Below are 26376 nucleotides of genomic sequence, written 5' to 3' on the forward strand. Positions count from 1 at the left end.
GGTCGGGGCGGGCAGGCTGCCCAGTAGGCGCGGGGTGGCAGCCGCTGGCGCTGCCAGCCGCAGACGCGTACCCCGAAGCGGCCACAGCCCCCTCAAGATGTGCCCCCCAGCCGGGGGCTCGGCCCGCCAACCGGGCCACTCCGAGGCGCACCCGGCGCTAACGGCCCTCGGCAGCCGTTGGGGAAGCCCAAGCCGGCCGCGGGCGCGCGCACCACCAGCTACCTTTGCCCCCACCGCCCCTTCCAGCCCTCGACTAGGAAGCAGCGTTAATTGGCAGTCTGGGAGAGCCAATAGTTGGCGGCGGGGCGGGAGCCTGCTCGTCGCCCTCGCCCAATCGGAGGGCGGCTGGGCGTCCGCCAATCGGAGGGGCGGGGGTGGCGGGCGCGGGGGGCGGCAGTCGGTGCGGCGGGGAGCGGAGCGCTGGGGTGTCTCTCGCGTTCCGCCGCGCTCTCTCTCTCAGTCTCGCCGGCCCCCACCCTCCTTCGCCGCCCACGGGCACAGGAGACGGGCGCTTCCCGACACTTCAGGTGAGGGCGGTGCCGTCGTCTTGGGCCCTGGCCTCAGAGAGAGACTCGAGGCAGAGGCCGGGGTTTAGAACCTCGTCGGGGCTTTTGCGGGGGAGCGCGGAATGGCGGGCAGCGCATTCGCACCGGGGACGCGGGGAGGGCGTTTGGTTCAGCCCGTCGCTTGTGAGCCGGCGGCGGCCGGCGCTGCTGTTGCCCCGTGGCGGGGTCAGGCCGCGCGGGGCGGGGCGGGCGGCGTGCCGTGAAGGCCCCGTTGGGTGCTGAGGGACCGCGGTGAGGCGGTGGCGGGGGAGGGAAAGAGGGTCTGGGGGCACGGACGGGAGTGACAGTGCTGAGGCGCGACGGCGGCGTGGAGAGGCGGCGGCCAGGGGGAGGCGCTGGGGGACGCGGGTCCCGCGGGGGTGTCGAGGCGTCCTCTCTCCGGCGGGCGTGGGGAAGGTGAAGCTCTCCTTGCACGGCTCCTGGCGGGGCAGGGCAGGGCTGGGGCTTGCGAGGAATGACGACAGTGGCTGTGGGGAGGCTCGGTTCCTGTAGGAGGGAAAGAGCTCGGAGAAGTTTAGTGACCCACTCGGTGGTGGTGGTGACGGCTTTGGTTTTGGGAGGGGAGGAAAAGAGGGTGTAGAGGGAGACCTAAAATTGAGTGACTGGATTTTTCCTCCCGGCTTTGAAATCCCAGTGTCCTGGATGATGGCAAGTAACGATGCTGGTTTGGTGGGAGGAAGTGTTTCTATAGGGGAGAGTGAGGTTTTAAACAGCTCACAGTCTCCTGAGTACTGGTAATGACCCAGCCAAGTCAGACTTCTTGGGCTTGCCATTGCCGCCTTCTCTCTTGACTTTCCCTTTTTTGGCTTGCGGAAAGAATCTCCTCGTCTTGCAAAGTGAAAAATGCCTGTGTGAGAGACAGAAGTCTCTTTATGTGCATTGAGACTACCTGGTTAGAGAAAGACTGGGTATCTACAGTGTCTGTCTGGCTTGCTATATCCATCTTCCACAGCTGCTTGGCTGTCTCTGGTTGGAGTGACTCAGAAGCTGATAGATTCAGTCTTATGAGCCTTCATCCTTTCGCCATAGCAGCAAGGGAAGCCGGAAAGGTGCAAGTGACATATGATGTCCTTTGTAAATGGAATGTTTTAAAACTAAATGCAATCTTGCAATTTTAAATGTTCTGTTTTCTTCATAGCCATTCTTGATTAAAAGCATAGGTTAGTTAGGATAATTTAAAACAAGTACGTCACTGCTCACATTTTCTGTGCCTATTTCAATAAGTTTGATCGTTTGTATGTGACCCAGACTGGGGTAGAAAATGAGCCTTGAGATGTGCTAGACACTTTTGTTTTCTTCTGTTGCACTCCACAACCTCACAACAGACTACTTGAAAGGTTGCCATAAGACTATTTTCTCTTGCTAGGGGGGGGATTTTTGCCTTCTGCTAGTTTGAATTGAATTCTAGAGTGTGTTCAGCCCTTCTCTGAAGACAGAACGTTTTCACTTCTTTGAAAAGGTAAAAACATGAACAGTGCATTATTGTAATAGTCATAGTGAAGACTGTGTTATGTAAGCAACTGAGTTTTCATTCTGGTTTTAGTGCAACAGAAAGATCATTCTCATATGTCTGTGATGACACTAATATAAAAACATTGCTTCATTGCTTTCTTGAGGGGGAGGAGGAGGAGAAACTTGTATTTCTGCTTAAAGGAGAGAGGTAACTAAAACAGTTTGCCAACTGTATTTCAGGTGGGCAAAACTCCTTAATTGTGTTTTTTAACTATTAAGGTTATTGACACCAAGGGCTAATGTGCTTGGTGTATGAAATTATATTTTGTCAATCTTGCAACCTTCCTTCAAAGATAGTAGGGTTATGTTCTACCAGTTAGGACTGAATCAACTTAAACAGTAGCATGTATTAGCACATGAGGTATGTCTAATTAGCACAATGCAACATCATGTTAGAGATCTCTGATCACACTATACCACAGCTTAGGTATGGTAAGCAGGAGAGGAGTGCAGGTGCTACCTTGTCCTCTGTAGTGTTAACCTTGGCATCCTGTTCAGTGTTGGGGTGCTCCAGACTCCTCTCAGTGCATATTTTACAGTTCCAGAGTCGCTTTCTTTGGCTCAGAGTTTGTGTTGTGCAGTGCCATATTGGAAAAGATATTAACACCTGCCCTGGGGGCTAAACTGCATGCCACACATCAAGCAACAATATCAATGTTAAAAGGAAGATACGCAGCACAATTGTAGTTAGCAACGAAATAGTTTAATGGTTGTTAGAGAAAACTGTTTTGGAACTTTTTTTTTTTAACTGAATGTCTTTTCTCTCATTTTGAAGAGGGTATGTTGACTTGAATTGGTAGCCTGTAAATGCAGGACAAGAGACTTCTGTGCTTGTCAGCCTGTCACAGCAATGGCAAAAGATAAAATGCTTAGTGGTCCAGCTAGTCAAGGATTGCCTGTGCTTGTGTGAATCTGTGGGAGTAATGGACATTAGCTAAAAGGTAGCTTTCTGCCTCTGAGATGGTGCATGGTTTTCTCAATGTGGGAGTAGCAGGTTGTGGAAAAAGTTGCATCTTATCATACAATAAGCCAGGAGAACAGTAAATGCAGATTGAAGTATATTTAATAAATTTGTTTAAACATGCACGTAAACTAATACACTGGAATAGTGTTTTGTTTGTCCTTGGGATCTCTGCTTTTTAAAAGAAATTATAAGATTTAATGACTTACTCATTGCCTGAGATCTGGAATGAAGTCTCTAATGCTTTAATTGAAGACTAGTCTGTCAGATAAACAACCTTTTTGTAACATAGAATTTAATGAAAATTCTGTCTTAATCCATAAAACTTTAAGAGGTGTATTGTTCCTTTCAACTAAACGTAGTTACAGATTTTTGGCTTGACAATGTAACGATCAATTGTTCTCAGCACATGAAAAGGAAGAAAGCAGGAAATAACAGTGATGTAACTGTACTGAGACAAACTGAGCTAAGTATTCTAAGTCTGTGGTTGAGTAGAATGGTATACTTAATATGAATGTTACCTGGCTAGTTGGCACACAGGGGTTGGGAAGAATAACCTGAAGTTGACAGTAAAAAGGCTGTTGTATCCTGGGGTCGGTTCCCAGTCTACAGTCATAGTTGAATTTATCACGAGACTTGAATGTCGTTCCTTTGTGTGCTCTTCTGCAAGGTACCTTGCTTGGGGCGAGGGAACAGTCAAAATTTCTCTAATGACGTTGGTCTGGAATCTGCCTTGATGTGTGCTCCTTGGAGTGTGAGTGATTCTGCTTGAGCCATTGTGAACTGCTGTGCATTGGTAGAGTCCTGTAAATCTTGGTGGACAGGATGTGTCAATATTTGAGGAGGCACACAGCCCCAGTTAGTAAATAGGGATAGAGCTAGCACAGGTATTGTAACACTGCACAGTAATGAGCTTAGAAGCAATAAGAAAATGTCTCTAAGGCTTTAAGTGACGTGATTTGGTTCAACTCTTCACAATATGCAAATGTTTAAAAACTGTTCTGGCTTATACAACATGTTGTAAATATTTTGACAGTGTTGGAAACCTGTATCTTGCAGTGTTTGTTTTTGGGCAAATGCATGTTATTAACCCTTTTTGCTTGTCTAAGACTCCACTTAAAGTTCAGACTTAATTCCAAGACACATACAGACCAAAAATTTTAAACAACCTTCTTTGTCTTTCATCATATACTCTAGACTGGTGAATAACAAACCAGACTACAACATAGCAGCAAAAATGGTGAGGATAATAACAGCCTGTCAAATCATATTAATAAATACTTGTTTCAAACAGTTTTATTGGAACCAAGAAGGCTGGCTTTTATGTCATCTTTTGACCTAAACTTATAGATGTGACACTCTGAGAATGAGTGCCATGCAGATTTTAAGTGACACTGTGAACTCAGAAGAGTTCACAAGTATGTGTTCTAAATATCTTCTCATGCCTGTTGTGATTTATGGATCACAGAATCATGATGCACTTGCAAACTCCTAGCTTTTGACTATAATGTAGTTGGCTGTTTACTAATATTAAAACTGGATGACTGTGAAGTGTCTTTTTGCAGGAATGTGATATTCTTTCTGTCTTATTGTTATTGTATCTTTCTACACGAGTAGCACAAACAGGACTCATAAATCTGATTTTTATGTATGGTAATAAGTTAATCTCCCCCACATATCAGGCTGATGCACTGCCAGCTGGTGATTCTAACAGCAAAAGGTATGTATTGAGTGAGCTCTGAAAGGACTAGCATAGTTCTCATACCTGCCATCTCAAATTTTCTGAGCATAACCAAGGGTTTGGGGTTCCAAAACCAATTGTACAGAGCTTCTTACTTAGCATAGTAATGGCAGATAAATGTTGAAATAAGAATTGTCTTAGTTATCAATAGCAGATGCACAGCCATACTTCACTATTCTTTTAAGCTTATGTAGTTTTTTGTTTTATTTCTGACTTAAAAGGTCAAATGAAGGGTGTGGGGTGAATATGCTTAATGTGTCCTTAAAAAGGGTAATGCGAAGTACAGATTTCAGTCAGTGGTCTTCCATAAGTCACAGGACAAATGGGACATCTTTTAAGTTTGGCTTATGCCTCCAATCCTGACCCTTAATAGAGGCTTACTTAGCAAACTGGCAGATACCTGGATCACTGCTGAGTGGAACAATGCTGCTTTTGCGGCTTTCTTGTCAGGAGAAATGATAAATCTATAATAAACAGGTCTAGTTATGTTAAAGCAACTCTTTGTATTTAATGGACCTGCGTGCGTACAACATCAACTTGCAGGCATGCTTGATTCCACAGTCCTTGAATAACATTTTTAAAAGCATTTTTTTCCAAAGTGTTCAAGTTCTTTCTGTCTCTTAATAGTTACAGATAAAAGCTTAAACACTTTTTTTTGTCCTTGTCGTTTACCTGAAACAAGCTAACCAACTAAGTAATCTAATATCTGGCTAATATACAATTGTGCTTAACTTGAAGGAACCATTGACCTGCTTGGTTAAGCTTTAGGGTGAACTTAACTGAAGGGAATTGTTTCGAAGTTCTTGCTGGACTGAGGTGATGTTTCCATTCCAAAATGTGAGCACTCCATTTTACATGTAAGAACTGAAACTGGATAACCATTTCCTTTAAACACATTTTCTTTATTTTTTTTTTTGGTTAGGAAAGAGCTTCATATAAAGAATGCTATCAGTCTTGTGTCATTCAAATACAGTGAGAACTGGGCAATGAAATTTCTTAGAAACTGTTATGCCCACAGCTGGAGTATTGGTGTCTCATTGATTATTTATATTGGTCCACTATTTCCGTAGGCCAGTAGTGTTCCCACTGGTTTATACTAACTTGAGTATCTTTTACTGCTGTTCTGTTTTGTACTAGTAGTTTTTATGACACGGGGAACTTTTAAGGCTGTGTGTCATTCTTCCTTTGAAGTTTTTGTCTTTTTTGAAAGCTGGTTTAATTAAGAGTAGGAACAACCAGCACATATGGATAAAGTATGAACTATGAACCTGCAATTAATAGTGCTACTTCCCAAAGCAAACTTCTATGCTGTCTTAGTGAACTGAGTCCTCAATGGGGAGAGAAGCGAAACAACTTGTATATGGCTACTGTGTCATTGGCCTGTGGTGGGTTGACCTTGACTGGATGTCAGCTGCCCACCAAGCTGCTCTATCACTCCCTTCCTCAACTGGACAGGTGAGGCAATATATAATGAAAGACTTGTGGGTTGAGATAAGGACAGGGAGAGATCACTCACCAGTTACTGTCATAGACAGAACAGACTCGACTCAGGGACAGTAATTTAATTTATTGTCAATCAAATCAGTGTAGGGTAATGAGAAATAAAGCAAAATCTTAAAATACCTTCCCCTCGCCCCTTTTTTCTTCTGGGGCTCAAGTTGACTCCTGATTTCTCTGCCTCCTCCCCTCAAGTGTTGCAAGAGAACAGGAAATGAGGGTTGTGGTCAGTTCATCACGTTGTCTCTGCTGCTCCTTCCTCCTCACACTCATTACCTGCTCCAGGATGGAGTCCGTCCCATGGCAGATGGTCCTCCATGAACTTCTCCAACATGAGTCCTTCCCATGAGCTGCAGTTCTTCATGAACTGCTCCAACGTGGGTCCCTTCCATGGGGTGCAGCCCTTCAGGAGCAAACTGCTCCAGTGTGGATCTCCCACAGGGTCACAAGTCCTGCCAGCAAACCTGCTTCATCCTGAGCTCTTCTCTTCATGGGGTCATAGGTCGTGCCAGGAGTCTGCTCCAGTGTGGGCTCTCCATGGGCTGCAGGTGGGTATCTGCTCCACCATGGACCTCCATGGGCTGCAGGGGGACAGCTGGCCTCACCATGGGTGCCAGGTGCATAAGAATTTGGGAGGGGGCACAGCCAAGACAGCTGACCCAAACTGCCCAAAGCAATATTCAACACCGTATGACTTCACGCTCAGTATATAAACCTGGGGGAAGAAGGAAGGGAGCACATTTGGAGTGATGGCGATTGCCTTCACAAGTAAATATTATGTGTGATGGAGTCTTGCCTTCCTGGAGATGGCTGAACACCTGCCTGCCCATGGGAAGTGGTTAATGAATTCTTTGTTTTGCTTTGCTTGTGCACACAGCTTTTGCTTTACCTGTTACACCATCTTTATCTCAGCCTGGGAATTTTCTTACTTTCACCCTCCTAATTCTTTACCCCATCCCACCATGGGGGAGCGAGCAAGTGGCTGTGTGGTGCTTAGTTGCCGGCTGAGGTTAAACCATGACAGATAGGAAAATCAAACTTTTTCTTGGTACAACCCAATGTGAATTCTGAAGTAGGGTCTTTAGCTTGTCTTCATTTCAGCAAACAATCCAAATATGTTTATCAGCACTGGATTCTCTGTTATTTAGAATTTCCTTCGGCTTTTTTTTATATCAGCTGTGCAGTAGATCAGTCGTGGGTCCTGATCTATTCTGATGTCACCAGTGATAATGGTAAATAGCTTAGTGGTAGCTCAGTAGACACATCCTGCTTCATATAATGTCTTTATTCTATTTTGAGAGCTGAAAGTAAATGTAATATAAGAAATTTTTCGTATTGATTTTTTTTACTTACGTAGTAATAACTATCAACTTGTTATGCTCAAGTGGGATCTTATTGGTTCCATTTCAGTTGGCTTGTATTTAGTAAGCTATAACCATGTCCCTTTTAAAATGCTTACGTAATATCAGTTTTCCCCATTTTTCAGAGCTTCTTAAAAGTTTGTTGACTTAAAGACACTCAAATGATTTTTTCAAATTCTTGAACAAAAGCTAATTTGGACATGCTTGTTTTGGACTCCTAAGTGTCTGTAGTTTAGCCCCAGGTGCCACACTCAGCAGCTAAAACCATGTTCCACTCACTCACCCCTCCCTTGCTCCTGGTGGAATGGGGAGAAGAATCAAAAAACAAATGCAAAAACTCATGGGTTGGGATAAGAACAGTTTAATGGAACAGCAAAGAAAAATGAACTGACAATAACAACAACAATAATGAAAGAAGCTCTGAAGCAATGGGACCCCAGTGAGCCTGTCCCCCTGGCCCACCCCCTTTGTAACTGAGCATGAACTTATGTGGTATGGAATACCCACTTTGGCTAGTCTGGGTCAGCTGTCCTGGCAGAGTAGAACTTAACCCTGTCTTGGCTGACCTGGCACACTAAGCCATTTTGAATTCTAATTTGAGGGGTAATAATCATATAACTCACTTATGATTATTTGTCAGCATTCATAGACCTTCTGCCTCTGTTACTACATTAAGGTGTTGATACCTTATGAATGATGACATTGTTGCCAAGGTTGTTATAATAAGGACAAGAAAGGAGCTTTAAAAATATTTGAGGTCTACCACTATAACTATTTCTGTCTTCCTTCTTTCTGCTGTCTTCTGTAATTTTCCGTCCATTTTGTTACATTTGTTACCATGAACTTCCCTGCTTTCCCACTTCACTTATAGGTATTTCTCTTGCTACTTTGTTTTCTTCTTCTAATGTGGCTTTGGGAACCGTATAATACAAAAAAAAAAAAAAAATCTCGTGTGATTCCATGTGATTCTTGTGTGATAAACTAATCATTTGATCAGATTGCAAAACCTGAGTCTTCTCCGTTGAAACTGGAAATAGTCTGAGTCAACTCAGGACTGGTATGCAGGTAGTGACTTCTTTTAGTTCTGTCATCCATTCTCTTTTGAGGTACTGTATGCATGGACTTCCTTTGTATTGGATGCAGTGTACTCTTTGAATTAGGACATTGTCACCTATAATGTATGTTAAATTCCTTGCAAATTTTAGAATTGGGAAAGTGAAATGTGGAATATATGTCAGTGGGACCAAAGGGCCTCACAGTAATGTGGCATTCTTAACACAGCAGTTCTGTGTCAGAAGGAGCTGACTGCTCTTTGTTTACTGTGCTTGAGTGGTCTTAAGTAGACAGTAATTAGTGCCCATGTGGTGCACAAGCTACTGGAAGATGTTGTTGTCCTTTAAAGTTGTTAATAATTCAAAATCAATGAATATTATTGCAGGAGTGTCACCACTTCTTTCTTGACCACTTAATCCTCTCTACCTATGTTATAACCACTAACAAACTGCTCAGCCATGTGACTTGTACAGTGAGGTTTCAGTGATGTGAGTGGTCTTGATTTATGTTCTCAAAGGCAAAAATAAAATTTTTCTGACTTGTGTGTCTACCACTTGCACATAAACAGTGGAAGTATCTTTTTGCCTATCTTTCAGGGTCTCAGACTTTCAGAAGAGTATCTTTCATGTTGTAGATGTACTTGCTCATTCCTTTTGTTAGCACAGCATCTTGTAACTTGTTAAACTAGCTCAGAAGCTTGTTGCCACTTCTGCTCACAGTGATAAGGCAAGTAACATCAAAACCAGTGGCAGTCTGTATTGCTACTAATATGGGAAATCAGATTCTTTCCCTGGTGCCCAGCTATTTGTTCTTGCTATGTGCTCTATGTTGGCACTATTTATATGGTTGTGCTGTGACTGGAATTGGTTTCCCTTTATTTTTGGCAGAGTAATTTTCAGCTGGTAAAAGCTTAGCACCTGGCTTCCTGAATATAATTGATGGCATAGGGATGGATCAGGAGGAGTGACTGGGGACATGGGAGAAGACCAGATCAATCTTTGTCAGTGGAACAAATTTATACCATAATAAAGTAGAGCAGGCTAGGTATTGAGATGAGCAGTACAGTGAATAATTTCTATGAAGTTAAGATGTAAAGTGAATGTTGGGTGTAAACAAGTTTTTGCGTAAGTGGTTTTATAATGTTATATATGGCAAAGATGGTCAGGATGTAATAAAATAAGAAAAATGTAGTGTGTAGAAATGGAACAGTGTTGATCATCCTAGCAGCTGAAGCTATGTTATATGAGCTGCTGAAATACAACTGTGTAAGATTTAACACTTCCTGCCTGGAGACTGTACACTTTATTTATAGTTAAGGGAATTGGAGATTCACTTATTTTTCTTGATTCTTTTTTTTTTTTTTTCCCTAATTTTGAATGCATGGCTGAATAGGTAAGAAGTTTCAAATGATCTTGAATTCATAAATTTAAAGGTAAACTTGCTGGGTTTTTTTATTTCAATTTTTCCTTAAAATATTTTAGTGTGGAAGGACTAGAAGACAGAATTGAAATACCTTTCAAAATTGAACAGGTTCTAAGTAGAAAGGAGCTAAAAGTCTTTGCCTTTTAACTTCTAAAATACTTGGTTGTAAATAACTGAAATGTTTCTTATGTGTAACACTGATTCTTGTGTAATGAAATGCTATATTTATTTAAAAAGTGAATGTTGAATAATTTTAAAACCTCCTAGCAGTAGATTTAAATTAATTAAATTTAAATTAATGCTTTATTGTTAAACCAGGCTTTGAAGAACTAGACTTGAATTCCAACTCAATATTTAATTTCCCAAATTGACTTAATCTTATGGAAAGAATCAAGTATGTGGGTTTGGGGTGGTGTGTATGGCTCTCTTTTTTTTTTTTTTTCCTTTCCCCTAGGTATACACAAAACCCATGCCAGCTCTCTTATTTCCTATTCTGCCTTATTGTAATGTGTGCTGTGATTTTTTTTTTTTTTTCTTCCTTCTCAAAAATAATCAAATCAAATAAGTTGGGTCCTCCTGTTACCTTTTTTCTGTGATACTGCCCAGTCTGCTTTCTTAGTTATTGACAGCAAAGCGATCTTCCACCTAATGTTTTTTTGAAGCAGGTGCCCAGACTGGCTATCAGAGAACATCTTTCCAAGTATTGCAGAACCCTTTTTGCTTTTCTTTCATTGTTCACTGCACTACAAAAGGTGAAAGTTCATTCACTAAATGTTGTGAATGACGTGTCTGTTCATTAAGGTAGGATGAGATCCATTATTTATATTTCTAAATACAAATCTGAGCAGATTAAATGGCAATCCATATAGTTTTAAAGGATCTGTAGGTGAACTTTAACATTGGTTTGAATTTGGCCAAGAAATCCCTTGTTCAAAGTAGCATAGAAGCAGCTGCTTCTGCTTTGCCTTGTAGTATCCCTGTATCAGACAGCAATATGTGTGTCTAGTTGGATTCTAATCACTGTATATTTAGTATTTGGTTTAGATTGGGTTATTAAATAGTTTCTGGTAGAATGTAAATCCTGTGAGTTGTATGGGTATCATGAGTAAAATCTGTGCTGTGCGGTTTCAGTCATTGTCAATTGGTAGCAGTTCAGTAGTTGATACATGGAAATAGATAAAACAAATTTACATGAATTCTGGATTTATTTTGGGGTTATGCAAGACAATGTATTTGCTTTAGACTGTGATCAGTCTAATAATTTTTTACTAGCCCTACAGAGAAACTGAAACTGCAATACTGCAATTGAGTATCTTTATTTCTGCTGCTTTTGCCCTCCTTTCCTTTCTTGCACAACAGGGTAGTTAGGAAGCATCTTTGCTTCTACATGTTAAGTGTTGCAGAAGCACTTTCCTTTATGTAATTAAGAACAAACTGTGCTAAATTAAGTATGTAATGCCCACCAGTTTTTGCAGAACAAAATTACTAGTTTTATAGTAATAATTTGACCAGTCTTAATGCTATTTCCAGGAGATCATACTGCATAGCAAGGAAATATAGAAGGAGTTGAACAGGTTTTAATGTTTTCAAGTACATTTAAAGGTTTTTTTCTTCTTTCATTTGCAGTGTTTATTTCACATTTCATATATAAAAATACTACTTTTTTGAATTAATAGTGCTAATGCTAGTGTCATATTTTTCAAGATTATTTGTCTGAGTTGTGAGTGATGTTAGTAGTTCAACTGTGAGGTTTATAAAGTTTTTATAAGATTATTAATATTCAGGGGAGTGTAAAGTATCTAATAAGGCTAGAATACTAACTGAAATGCCATTTATTATGTAGGAAAAAATCCCGTAAAAAGCTGCTGTACAAATTGGCTCTTTAAAGCTGAAGATTTTATAATGATGCTTTTCTAAAAATGTGTTTTGAATTTGTCAAGGAAAAATGTATCACTTGAACCTTTGAATAAAGTTTGAGCTACTTTCTCCAGTTATGTAGCTATGCTGGCCCATGAGAATTATTGAAGTGTGCAAAAGATGGTATATTACACCTCGCCTTTTACATCAAAGTCGGCATGCATGTTTAAATTTGGAATACTGTGAAAAATCTCAATCTGGCTATAGTATCTGCCCCAAAAGAGGAAGGAATGCAAGTCATGTCTTCTGTGTATTTCACCATCGCCCACTTTTAAGTACTTAACTGCTTTATGTAGCTCTGAATGCTAAAAGCGATGCTAATCTAACTATATAAATTTAACAAGGCATTTAAAAATCTTGCTTCCCAGTTGGCTAACTTGCTTTATGAATGTGCTTTTCTGTTTCAAGGAAAAAAAGAAATATTGGGTGAAAGACAAGTATGGATTTGGCATACATATGTCAAATGCATTAAAAAAAAAAAACCACAACAACTTTAAAGTTTTGTCTAAAGCTAGCCTACTAAAACTTAAATATTGAAGCAAGTGCAAATTTACCTACTTGAAAATCCACTTAAGAATTTGTTATTGGATTTCTTTTGGTTTTGTATAGAATTTAAAACTTGATATAGAATTACTGGTTATCTGTGTTAAGGTGAATGAATCCAGGTGGTAACTTGCATCAAAAGTCTGAAAGTGTTGAATAAATTATTGCAATATTACTATGGAAAGACCATAACTAGAGGACTGTGAAAGATGAGATTAGAGATTTTTCAGAATTTGAATAAGTTTTCAGTACTTTTGCCTATAGGATAAAGGCACTGGATTTGTACTTGCATATCTTGAACCTCAAGCCAGAGGTTTTCTGCATAATTAAAAGAACTCTTTATATAGCATTGTATTTGTGTCAGTCATATTAGTATGACTTTTTTTCTTTCCTTCTACCTACCCTACTTATATTACTTGGTGCTAGCTTCTGTTGACTTTTATTTTTCTTAGATACTTGAAAATGGACAGTGATTTTGCATTTTATGTCTGTCAATTGGAACCACGTGGATTTAGTAAAACTAATTTCAATGTTGATTTTGCTAGGACTTAGTCAAAGCTGTGAGTCAGCACTAAACCCATTCAAATAGCCACCCTTGCTCTATTTTTAGGTTGAAAAGGCTATCTTCAGAAATTTCTTTATTTGATGAATACTGTAGGGATATAGTTTCTATGTTCTCATACAAGTAACCAGGGAGAACTCAGAAAAACCCTTAGAGCTCTTCGCTGATGTTGCTACTCTAATTTGTTCGAGTTAGTCCCAGCCTTTGTTATTCGGAGCCTCAGAATGAAGAAGTTGGTTTTTTTTTGTGTCAACTACTGTAATTTCTCTTTCAAAAAGCTCTCAAAGCTGGACTACAGGTGGATACTATATTCTAACAAAATGTTGGGTAGACTTAGACTGGTTTGGTGTAATTAGAATTCTTCAATTTGTGTATAAATAATAAACACATAAGCACTTCTGAAATAGTAGTTGCCTTCCTTTCAAAGGATTTTTGGGTGCTAGTGGTAGAAATGCAACACTGAAATATTGTGGGTTTAGAGCTTTTATCTTTTTTGGGAGGAAATGTAGTTGGGCATTGATCATTACTTGCTCTTTTCACATTCTTGTGATTTGCGTTGTGAATTGTAATATTGGATTGCCTATGCTTTCAGAGCAACATTTAGGCAAGATCAAATAATCCAATATTTAATAACTGTGCGAAAGTAATATGAAATAACAATGCAAATACTGAAGGAGGGGTTAGTAAAGAGAACAAACCTCATGCCAACGTATGTTACAATAAAATATATTAATATAGTAAAAACCAGTTATACCCACACGAAACAAGCCCAGGAGAAAAACTATTTTGTGGAGTACATGTGCACCAAATAAGTGTTCTTTGAAGCTCTTAGTTACTTGTTTATTTTCAATTTGCATTATGCAAAATGAACAGTAACATAAAACTCAAATCATTGCATGAATGTGTTATAGCTTAGATTTTCTGTGTACCAGAAAAATGTTGTTACCAGGAAATTCTTCTTCAGGTATTAGACTTTGTAGTTAAAGGATGACTTAATGGCTTTGGTTGCAAGATTCAACTGTGTAGCCTTCTACTTTAGCCAAAGAAAAAAGGAAAAATGGAGTACAATTGTGTCTGTGTGTGTGCAGGAGGTAAACCAGCAACTGAAATGGTAACTGGCTGTGAGAATGGTGCTTTTGTGATTGTGATTTAGTTCTTATCTTTTGGAAGCTGAATGATTGAAGACGTCTTGTGAATTGATAGATACCAACTGTAGAGTCCGCATCACTGGAGGTTTTCAAGATTCAACTGGATAGGGTGCTAGATAATCTCATCCAGGCTCCCGTTCCCATGAAAGGTTGGACTAGATGATCTTTCGAGGTCCCTTCCAACCTGAGCTGTTGTGTGATTCTGTGATCATTGACAAATATTCAGCTGAAATATATCTTATTGTTGTACCAAAGTGTGGCTATTGAACACTCTTTGAAGACCTGCTCAACACATTGGGTAGTCCAGCCTCAACTGCTCAAAGGACCTGATCTTATTTTCAGGATTCCTGTGACCCTCACTATAATCCATATTATTTTGCCAATCTCTTCAGCTATTGCATTGACTTCCCATAAAATCTAGTGTTAAAAATGTGAACAGATCTTACCTTTATTTTCTGAGAAGATGAAAATAAAGGGATTTCTTTCCTGTTGAAAACAAAGTCTGATAGATTTTTCTCTGTCACAGTTAACTAGCTCATTGCTTATCTGAGTCAAATGGAACAAAGTGTTTCCAATGCTAAAGTGCTACCAGTCGGTGAAGGGATCAAGAAACATTAGCCGCCTTTGTTTTCAAATCAGCATTTTGGGTTGGAATTATGTCAACAGGCTTTTTACAGTAGCGTGCCAAATGTAAACTAGGTAATAAAACTGCTTTTCTTCCTATGAAACAAACTGAATATTCAAATTCCTTGTAGCATAACATGGGGAAAAGGTAGGCAATTTTTTGGAAGCTGTTAGAGCTGGACAAAATTTCATTTGCAGTCTCATAAATTGCCAGATACAGAATAAATGGACATTGTCTAAGGAACAGAGGTTATTAAGCTCTTGAATACATAGCACATTCTTTACTAATGCTAATTTTTTAGATGTGGTAAAATACAATGATGTTTTAAGTGGAATACCTGTGGGGTTTTTTGAGTTTTTTTTTTTTTGTAGGTCTAATGCATCAAATATACGGATATTTTGCCTCAGTGAAGCAGCTATTATTTTGTCTTTCAGATATGGACAGTTGTACAAGTTCTTTTGGTATAAACTGAAATTTTAAGCTAAACAGAAATATTGGTATTCCTACTTCTGTTGTGAGGATAGCCACCTTGTTACAAAGGGTAAAAAAGAAACTTTGCAACAGGAGTATGTGTGTGTGGAGCCTTCAAGTAGTTGTACCAAAGGTTAATAATACTCAATGGCAAGAAAAACCCTGCAGTTAAACTTGGATCTCTTTCATGCTTGTAGTGTTCTTGTTTTTTTGTTGTTTGTTTGTTTTTGTGTTTTTTTTTTAATTATACGTATGTTTGAAACACTTTTTTGCATGTTGTGAAATAAACTTAGTAGATCAAAATATACATCCCTTAAAGTATATTTTTAAAATATATATGAAATTATTTTGTTCTTTTGAGTGCTTTGTACCCTTAAGCCTTAGAATTAAGGACAGTTGAGTGCTCTTTAAAAGAACAGTGATCTGAGACCTGGATTGATTGTGTGATGGTTACTTGTGAAGATGACTCTTCAGTTATTAAAAACAAACATCCCTGAGATCATAGTTGTAGCTACTGGAGGCATTCTTTTAGTGGGTTAGAGAAACTTCTGGCTTTTCTAAGAAGGCTTACAATGAATGACTAAGGAGGTACTATGTGTAATATTACTGGAGCTGATGTTAGCTTCATGGGTCTAGTTGGGATTTTGTCAATTTAAAGCCTTCTGGATTTGGTATGCTCTGCTATTTGGGTAGATCACAGTTTGCCTCTGATTTATGCTAGGAACTAAAGGATGAATGCCTGCCCCTCCAGTAAAGCCATTGTGTTTTGAAGTAATGAAAACTGAAAAATGGTGTGCAGAAACAAGAAATGAAGAGGTTTTGAGATTTTTCTGGATGCAGTCTTACGTCTTATAATGCAGTTTATATCAGATGATATACATTAAAGCTTTAAACCTTCAGAACAAGAAGTGGAAAATACCAGTACTTAAGTTTCACAAGTGTTCTCAGCTGAAATGTTCTTGACTTGACCTGTGACATTGAAGAGTATGATTATGAAAATATGTTACCTGTAAATATTCTAAATAATATATTTTGTATATAGTTTTTAATCACACTTTTTTTGTCTTTATTTGTCTATACTTTTTTATGCATTATTTTAAAATCTTATATACTACTTTTTTTCTTCCCACTACCATATGGTAAAAAATAGTTAAATGTGAAGTTTATTAGTCATTGAGTAAGGACATGGCTTGGTTTTCTTATTCTTGAGGAATATTTTATCAAATAGAAATCTTATTTTCAGTGACACTTTTTAAGACATTTCTGCATAATTGAAGCTTTCAACTTGCAGCTGTTTCAGCTGTTGAACCATTCGATCTGTTTTACTTTCCTGCTCAGCCTCTTATCTGATGAGCCATATGGAGATACAGCTTTGTAACTGTAGTCATATGTAGACAGGTGACTCACTTCAGTAACCACAAGCTATTCTAGAACATTGGGGATATTAGTGTGACCAGTGACACAGAGCCTAGCCTTTATAGTGTCATGGTGCAGTTCTGTCTTCTATGTAATTGTCTGCCCCACCCCACTGCTTGGAAGTGAGCACAGTGATAGCATCCTGGCTGTCAGCTCAAATGCAGTATGTTTAAATCTTGGAGGACAAATTCAGTCCACAGGGAAATATGGCGTGTAATCTGTTCAGACATTCAAGTTGAATTCATGAGCGCAGGATCACTAACTAGTTTGTAAAGTCTTGAGTTGGAGGTGGGCCCTGGTAGCACTTTTGATAAGATCGCTGAAAATTCCCAATGTGTTAAACATAACTTGAGGCCAATGGCACAAAAGCTCTGTACTACTGAGGAGAATTATTTTTCCATTCCTGGCTGGTTTTATGTGTGTGTGAGTGCATATGAACCATATATATACAGCTTATGCACAAAGTACATTTTAGAAATCTGGCTTAAGCCATTTCTTTTGAGTGTGTGTAAGTTTGATATTTTAATTCCAGAATTATTTTATTCCATGATACTAACCTTTTCTGTTCTGATTACTTCATGTTACTATGCATCATGTGAAAATACCAATTGAATTCTATTTTCATTTAAAACAGGTTGTTGCATTTGAATGTAATGACTCCAGACTCTCTGGAGTCTAATGTTATGCAGTTTTTCAGTTTGATTACAATGTGCAGAATGATTTGCAGTAAACTAAATGGCTTATGAAATTTGATCACTTTATTCTGGAGCTATTTGTGCCTGCTTTTCTCAGCTGCTATGACTATCACACCACTGGTTTGTGACTGTAGAGGTTACTGACATATGAATTTAGATTTAGTTCACAAAGCAAAAGAGGTGGATAATTCTACCTTTAGTAGCAGTTGGTTCTGTTTTTAAGAATAATTTTGGAACCATTTAAAATGCTGCAGTTATGCAGCAACACACGTGACGAACAAAGGGATGTTGTGTATTATGTGCTTACTGTATTACTAACACTTTGCTTCAACACTTTGGTCCACCTTGGCTCTCGGCCATATATATTTTAAAAGTAGTCTTGCATACTTGAATTTTCAACAGTAGTGTTTCTCAAACTCTAATCTTGGGAGAGCACTAGGCTGAACTTTGTTATTTACCTCTGTTCTTTCTGTCCTTTAATTTTTGCTGAGATGCATATTAAAAGCTGCTGTTTAAATGCTCCATAGTCAGTGATGGCACAGCGTTATTAAGTGAAAAAACACAATGGTAATTGCGAGTGCAAGAACCTGGTAGCTAATGGGGCCTCTGTCCCAGTTTCCTTGAATTTCAGTCCAATTTAGATTGTAGGGTAGGTCACTGACCTACTTGTACTTCAGTCAAGCGTTTATTGAAAATGGCATAAAAAGCTTTCCTTTTCCTGAAAAGTGGGAGAAGGGTAGAAAAGACTAGTCTTTCTCAGATTAGTTGACCAAATTAAGCATTCATTTCACCTTGTAACATTTAGGGATTCTACATTTAAGTGATTTGTGTGTTTGAGAACTGTATAAGGTAATGTGTATCCAGATTTCTGAAAATCATAAGGAAGACTGGCTACTCTGTGTGTTTTACTTCTAAACCCTTAATAAGATTAGCAAAACCTTGAGAACCAAAAAAGAAACCCCTTCCACTTTCATTTTTGCCTAATGTTGATCTTGTATGCCTGTTTTAAAGTAGCACCTTGTTTCGCACACTGAAAGCTCTAGCTTTTCAATTGTGTTATGGTTAAAGTAGGTTAAAAAAATACACCAAAAATGAACTTACAGCTTAGTTTGTCAAATTATGTATACAAGGAAGCCTATAAAATCAGATCTGTGACCTTAATACTTAAGCGTGATACTTCTAGGGAGCTTAGACCAATAAGTTTAGTATGGTAAGGAATTAGTTTGTTATATTTATCTTTTTTTAAGTGTTTTTTAGGGAGTATTTCATTCTATTAGATCAGCAGCCCATGTTGTGTAGATTACTAAATGGTAAGTAGAGGTCTTATGTCCTTATAGCAAATTATCATTTCAAGACCAGAAAATTAAATTGCCTAGAAACATGAGTAGTCCTGGCTAAAGTTTATCTCAGATTCACTGAGCTGAAAATCTGTTTAACAGAATTCAAGAGGGCTTTTTTTTTTTTTTCAGTGGCCATGTTAATGAAATTAAGTATTAAGCAACCCTCTCCCCCTCCTTAACACAAGCAAACAATTCAAATGCTCCTAACTCTTCTTAACTGTTCTTTAGAAGCTAGATTCAGTTTGCTTTAAAATCTGAATTAATCTTATTTAATCTGAAATATGAAATACAGTCACATGGTCTTTTGTACTGTTGAAGTATAGCATTGAGTTTGAAACACTTGAACAGATCTTTTATTGTTGCTAAAATAATAATTGGTTATTTAACTTACTGGAAAGAAGAATAGTTGAAGCTAAGTGTACTTGTTGTTTTCTTTCTAAATTTGTAAATTTAATTCTACAGGAGTCAATAAATTCTGTATCAGTTCCAGAAATGAAACTGCTGAAATGATGTATAAAGTTTATCTGACAGTGATAACAGCTGAAAAGGTTGCTTTTAAGTTGTAAGGCTATCTTCGTTAGGAATTTTTACTTTGTTAGTGTTTTTCCAAAATACTAAACTACTCTTGAGTGTGTTTTGAGGACTGAGGAAAGTTGTGTGATGATTTGACTTGTGTTTTGTCAGTAGGGCTATGACAGTGAGGGGATAATGGTTGCAGGAAGAATTGGTAATTATTTAAACTACTGTTTAGAGCTGTTTCACAGCTCTGAACTAACTCCAAAATTATGGAGTGATTATTTGATTTCTTCTTTAGCAAGAGTCCCAGGCTACAGTTCTGTACTAGCTTGCACTGGTCCCTTGAACAAAAGCTATACTAGCGAAACATTTCTGCTGTTACAGGGTATTTCTGTTCCTGTATGTGTTCAGTAGCTATCCTAGAAAGCTGGTGGTTTTGTCTAGTAGAGAATAATCTGTTCGGCCCTAAGGAGTTCTGCGTGGAAATGTGATGCCTCTGCACTGTTTTGAATTAAGTATAATACGAGCACATTGTGGTCTGAGGAACTGAGTTACTTTACTATATTTTGGAGTCTTTTCCTCTATCAGCTTCAGTAAGGTCCTTCTGAGATACTATATAGGAATACCTATTATTGTTTGTGCTATCTCTTACTTTCTCCATGGTAAGAAAACCATCGCTTCCCATTTTCCTTTTTTCTTGATTTTATATACCTCTCAAAGTTACAGAAGAATTAACTAATATTTGAAGACTACACACATTCATTTGGGTCCACATGTGCAACTCGCTTTCCCTGCTTCAATCAGTTTGCTGGTTTCTGGCAAGCATAGTTATCTATATCTAAGAATAACAGAAGGTTGAGTATGCTGTCATATTGTTAATGCACCTATTTAGAGTTTCTAACAGTGCTTTATTCTTTGGAAAGAAATATCTCTTAGAGACAGTCTCAGGACTAGATTTGGTTCAAATGGGGTCTCTGAATTGGTTCTCTCCAGAAGTAAAGAACCGTGGCTCCTTAATGTAACCTTTAGATTCAGGAAGACTAGCTTGTATCACCTTAAATTAAGGGTTTAGATATGCTTCTATTCAATGCACGTCAGTATTTCATTAATTAATATTACAGCCCCATATTTCCTGAGATGGAAAAATACAGCTTTTGACCGTGAAACATTGAAACAACACAGCTGTTTCCTAAGCAACACATCTGCAAAATGTGCCTATGTTTCATGGAGGTATTTAAAAACACTATTCTCTACCAAAGCTAGTTGTGTGAGTAAAAAATACCTTCCAGAAGGGTACCTCTGATCTTTCCTAAAGATTATAATAAACCTGAATGTTCAATTTTCTGGCTACATGGAACCATCAGAAATGTGTGTGACTGAAAACCTAGTGTTGGTTTGAGTGCTGCAGTGTAGGGGGAAAAAAACATGACCTTAGCTTGAGCTACAAGGTTTTCGTCAGCCCACAGGAAATGATGACGTGCACTCTGATGAGAGAATTCTGTTTGTGGAAATGAAGGTCAGGCAAAGCCGTGCAGGTACTACAGCTATCTGTGCAGTTATGTTGCTGAACTCCATATTTGGAAAAAATGAAAGTGAATTAAGGCATGTTTTTTAAGGCATTTTGTAAACAGTATATCGAATGATTTGCCAAACAACTCTCATAGTTGCTTTTTTCCTACCAAAAATTTGCTGTGTTGTAGCTGAAAGTAGTTTTGGCCAAGTGAATGTGGTATTTTTGCAATGTTTGTTTGAACATGAGAGTATGTTTGATCAATGTTTGAGATGATGGTTCTGGGCTTAGCCTACTGTCTAAAACACACATCTCTTTCTAGAATGGTTATTGTATATTTATGTACTTCTGTGTGGTTTTCTGTTTTCAAGTACAGCAGTGTTCATGTTTTGTGGTACTTGTAGGGTCAGATAAGTACCATGACACCATTTATTGTCAGAAAGTTTAGATATCTGAGTCAGTGCTTCTTGTAATGTTCTATTTTGCTTCTTAATTAAATGTCATTTTAGAACAGTTGTATACATGTCACTTGTCTGCAGCTATTTTGTTAGTGCAGTTGTAAATGCTGTTTCATGTTTTCTCGGCTGGAGAATACATCAGTACTATTCCTCTGCACTACCCTTCTTTTTGCAGCATCATAAAATTCTACTTAAACTAAATATTAAGCGTGTATACTTTAGGTATTTCCCTTAAGTTTTTGCTAAAATAAATGTTCATTGTGAGTGTGTGTAACTAGTCATCTAATTCCACTAACTAAAGGGCTATTTATTTATTTTTAAGGTATCTTGGCACTTTAAAGATTTCTTGCTAACTAAATGGTTATGAAGTGCAGTTTGCATCTTGAAGGCATCTAGTCTTGTGCCCCTGTCTTGTGAAAGGCATATTTAGCTCAATTTTATTTGTTTGGAGAGATGCCAAAATATTAAGGATAATTTAATTTTAGGAGACTTTGACAGGATGTGAATTAGCGGGTGATGTCACAGATGGTACAAAAGTGAACATTAGAAAAAAGTGAACACTTCTAATTAAATTGAAATTTTTCCTTCACTTTAACATTTTAATCACTCCAACCTAAAAAATGGAAACCTCTGATTAAACAACAACAAAACAAAACCACAAATAAAGCTATTTGATGTTTCAAGTTATTTTAATCTCCAAACAGTTCTTCAGGTGTGTTTTTGGCAAAATTTACTCAAAGACAATTTCAATGTAGTTTTTTTTCTGCAGTGAAGAAAATTTAATGTGGATTTTTTTCTTGATCAGAAAGACTCAAAGCTCTTAAAGAACCAAGTTTTAAATATTCTTTATTTAGAGGATGACTGCTTAATATTATATTAGATAGCATAATACATAGGTTTTATGGCTCTGGCTACTTACAGTCCTTTCCTGGATCTAAAACTCAAGCAGCATGTCTTTAGGATGGGAAATTTCTTCTATAGTAAAAAAGTGTTTCAGGCTTTAAAATCTAAACCACAAGTGTTTTGTGACCAAAAAGTCTACTGTGAAATTGTTCTCTTATGTTGCTTCTCTTTTATGCTCTCAACAGAAGTAGGAGGATGTTTTACTTGTTTTAAGGTTTTGTGGTTACATTCTTTATCTAATGCCAGTGAAGGATACTATACAAATGTATTTTGTCCTGTATTTTTCCTTGTCACCTGAAGAACTTGCAGGTAGTATTCAATACTCAACAGGACACCACTCCTCTGAAGTTTGTTTCAAAAATTAAATATTGATTAAAGCCAGGATCAGTTTGTGTGCAAAACAATTTAATAAAATCTTCATCTTATTCATAATAAAACAGTCTCGTGAGATGCTTTTTAAATATTATTTTTAGCCTATTTACAGTACTTCACTTAAATTCTTTTCTTACAATGTCTCTTTTTATGTTTCTAAGAACAGTCAATATAGAAATCAGTCTGAAAATTTGGAGAGAGAATTTGGGCAACAGTTGCCTCCAATAGTTATAGTTACAATGAGTTTGTTTTAAGATACCTATTCTACAACTTATAGAAGTAGAGACATAATGCTTGTGGTTTGGGGCTTTTAATATGTTTTAGCAACTACTTTTTTTTCTTGTATCAAGGTCACCTTGATTTCAGCTTCAGATGTTACTTATTTTCCTTTTTCTTGTACAGAAGAATCCTGAAGGAAGTGTTGCTAATAATTATTTCAATAGGGAGAATTGACTTGCCAAGAAGTGCTGTTGATCCAGGAAACAAGATACAACTCTGCGGAGTATTTCAAAATTACTCTAAATTGAAGATACTAATTTTTAGAGCATAGTGTACAAACAATTGAGGTGTTTTATCCTCCAGTGGGATTAAATGAAAAAGCTCAGCCTTTGGCTCCAGCTAATTCCTGTATTCAGTTCAGATTTCTCCTAATCTTAAGAAATTTTTAAAATTTTAATGGTTATGCAAGAGTTTAGAAGCCTGGGTTGAATACATTAGCCTAATAAACAAGTGCTATATAAGGGTTAAGTGAGATCCCTTATAAAATAAATTATAATGTCCATTTAATACATAGTAATTGCACAGTTCCTTTTATGCCGGGTATGCATCACGTGCACTATTGAGGGATATCATAGACCCTAATAATCTGTCTTGCGTGTTAATTTAAATGCATGTCATAGCTTGGCATTGATATTTGTGTGTGTGTGTTTGTTTTTTAAACACAGACCTGACCTCTACAACAGAAAAATATTTTTAAAATGGTATCTCTATCCTTTGAGAACCTGAGAGTGTTTTTTAAAAAGGTACATTTCAATACTTTTCAGCAGACGTGTTTTTTGAATCCTTGACTATGGTGGTCTTTTGATCTCTTTTTCTGGATGTAAATACTGATGCTATCCAGTGTTAAAACTCCAGTTGCTTTCTGCGAGAAGAAACACTTAAGCATTATCATTTCAAAATACAAATATTAGACAAGATCATCAAAGTTCATCTTAAATTAATATCTGAAGAAGTACTGGGAATACCATACAGTTCATAGAACCTTCATTTTGTATTATATATTATGATCATACTTTATGGCAACTGTATGCACACAATGATAATTTTGTTGTATTTTTCCAACACTGTGTGCACATTTGAGTTTGCAACATGATTTTCAAGTCTGTAAAAGCTGGAATGCTCTCTGAAACTGCTTGTTTTAAAGGTGTTCTAAAAATGTGGCAATTAGATTTTACGGTATACTCTGAAGGACAGGAAATGATCTAAGAAGGTGTTTGAGAGAGACTTCCAGATCTTGTAGGTAGTCTATTAACTTCTTTTCTAATTAAATTTCTTGCCCTGACAGCCCCCAATCCTGACATCTCTGTATTCAGAAGCATATTGGCCGAAGTTAGATATCCTCAAATGGTTGTCCTCAGTTTATCATGCCCCCTCTCTTCATGAAGTAGTAGGGAATAACTCCTTGTTTACATTTCCTTTCTTAATACAGGGTGGTGTTCAAAAATGTCATAGGCTTAATTTTTGAAGAGTATAAAATAGCATGGATGAAATTTATTGTATTTCACCTTCCTGTCATTTAAAACTTGTAATGAAACTCAACAGTGCTCTTTTATTAGAGAACTGCTTAATACACCTCTTTTCTATCTTAAGCTGGGTTGAAAGCCCTGTTTTGGCCTTTGGCATGGACATAACAAAGGGATGTAAGAAGAAGTACCTTGAAGTGTAATCAGTAATTTAAGAGATGTGTTCCCTACCTAAGGACGCAGTAGGTAAAACTTTGTATTCAGACAGTATCTTGTATTTGAAGTTAAGAGCCCTGTCTTCCAAAAAGTAAAAGAAAATGCACAATTTTTAGTGAAGAATACGTACAAAAGTGCATATTTGAAACGCTTTCAGTAGTAACATGCTTTCCTTTTTATGACACTTAAATTCATGGAGCTATTCTTTAGCAACAAGCATGACTTCAGTACCCAGTTGAAAAGGCAAAACTTCTTGTCTCTGCTTAGCACTCCTTGAAATCTCTACAGGCGTTTTTTTGTAACTTGGGTGTTATTTAATAATTCCATAACCTAAAGTTCATTGGTTCTTACAGAGAAGAGAGGATATGGGGGGGGGGGGGGGGGGGGAATAAAACAAAAACAACAAACCAACAAGCAACCAAAACAAACCTACAAAACCCACCACCACCAACACTAAAACCCCAAACAAAACAGTACTTTAGAAATCGTGGCATGGTAAAATTTTAGTTTAGGGAAATTTAAGTCTTTACTATTATTAAATGTTCATACTGTTGTGTCTGTAGTTTGAAATCTCTTCTGCAGTATCTAGCAGACTGGAACTAAGCTTGCAAAGCTGGATGTTTTATGCAGTGGTAGGCTGCTGGAGTTGAAAACTGGTTTTAATGGAAAATAGAAAGTAGTGCACATGTTTTTTGTCACTGAAATAATTTTAAGAGCTCTGAACTTAATCTTCAAGTCACTGAATAAAGCTGGAGATGGCATTTTTTTATTTTTCTTGGTATGAATCCTATTTGCTTAAGTTGCTCTGTAATTGAGTTTTCCTTTGACTTTCAAGACAGAAGAAATTGTATCAGAACAGTTACATGGGCATCATCTTCAAATTTAACCACTAAATGTCGTGTAGTGGTGGTCATTTAAAAAAAAGTCAAACTTTCTTGATTAAATACAGCAGAAGCACATTAAACAATGAAATATTCATCAGCTTTGGATATTTTAAATCTGAAACCTAGTGATGAGATAATTCCCACGCAGATTGATACTAGGGATTCAAAGTGAACACTCAGTGTTGACATGCCCTAGGATTGGCGTACAGCAGGAGCATTTTAACAATGTTATCCAGCTTTGAGCGGAGTGTTATAAATGCAAGTGCAGGTTTTTATCTGCAGAACTGCATATTTTTCTTTTCCTTGCATGATTTGTTCTGGTTACTACATCATCCCTCATGCCTCCAGCTAAGCAAAAAGTGTAATCTGAGTAGGTTAGAGTTTGTTTTCAGTATATCCAAATACTTTAAAGCTCCCCAGGCAGCTGTTTATCAACTTTATGTCCTTAGCTGGTATAGCTGTGACATGTAAGCTTGTAGTTTGCAGCGCTGATAATTTCCTGTGGTCAGTGTTCGTTTAACTTAAAATGAGAAACCTCTGCAAAGCTTCTGAAGGTTATTAATAACTTTACTAGTTAAAACAAACAAATGCACAGTTAAAAGAATACACCTACGCAGAGTGGCTTGTCAGGCAGAGAATAAAAAATGATGTTCCCCTGAAGTAAGTTATTTTGCTAGTTAAGGCATCTCCTGGTTAGTTGGAAAAATGCAAAGGAACATTATGCTGGCAGCATGTGGGAGCTTGTAAGGATGGCTAGGTCTTGAATCTGCAAAAAACCAGCATGTCTAACAGCAAATTAAGGGGGAGGAGGATAGAAGATGAGAGCTAGTTCTGACAGCTGCCTTGCTCTGCCATTGCTGCTCATGACTGCATTCAAGGCATGAGATTCCAAGAAAGAATTCCCCAAGAAACTTGAAATGGTCTCAGTTATATTGTCTTTGAATG

The 26376-nt window shown here is 37.9% G+C and overlaps 1 protein-coding gene across 4 annotated transcripts in view; it reads left to right on the forward strand.

Annotated features, from left to right (window-relative positions):
• Positions 1–396: 396 nt before the first annotated feature.
• PACSIN2 (protein kinase C and casein kinase substrate in neurons 2) overlaps positions 397–26376 on the forward strand; it is a 62827-nt gene continuing 36847 nt past the window's right edge. For 3 of the 4 annotated variants that reach the window (XM_080348591.1, XM_080348593.1, XM_080348594.1), the window contains exon 1: positions 397–527. The gene's annotated coding sequence lies outside the window, so the exon portion shown is untranslated. Of the gene's footprint in view, positions 528–1977; positions 2026–26376 lie in introns of those variants that run through there. The other variant, XM_080348592.1, reaches the window with a different exon arrangement.

The sequence above is a fragment of the Nesoenas mayeri genome (assembly GCF_963082525.1).
Source record: "Nesoenas mayeri genome assembly, chromosome: 1".
NCBI classification, from domain to species: domain Eukaryota; kingdom Metazoa; phylum Chordata; class Aves; order Columbiformes; family Columbidae; genus Nesoenas; species Nesoenas mayeri.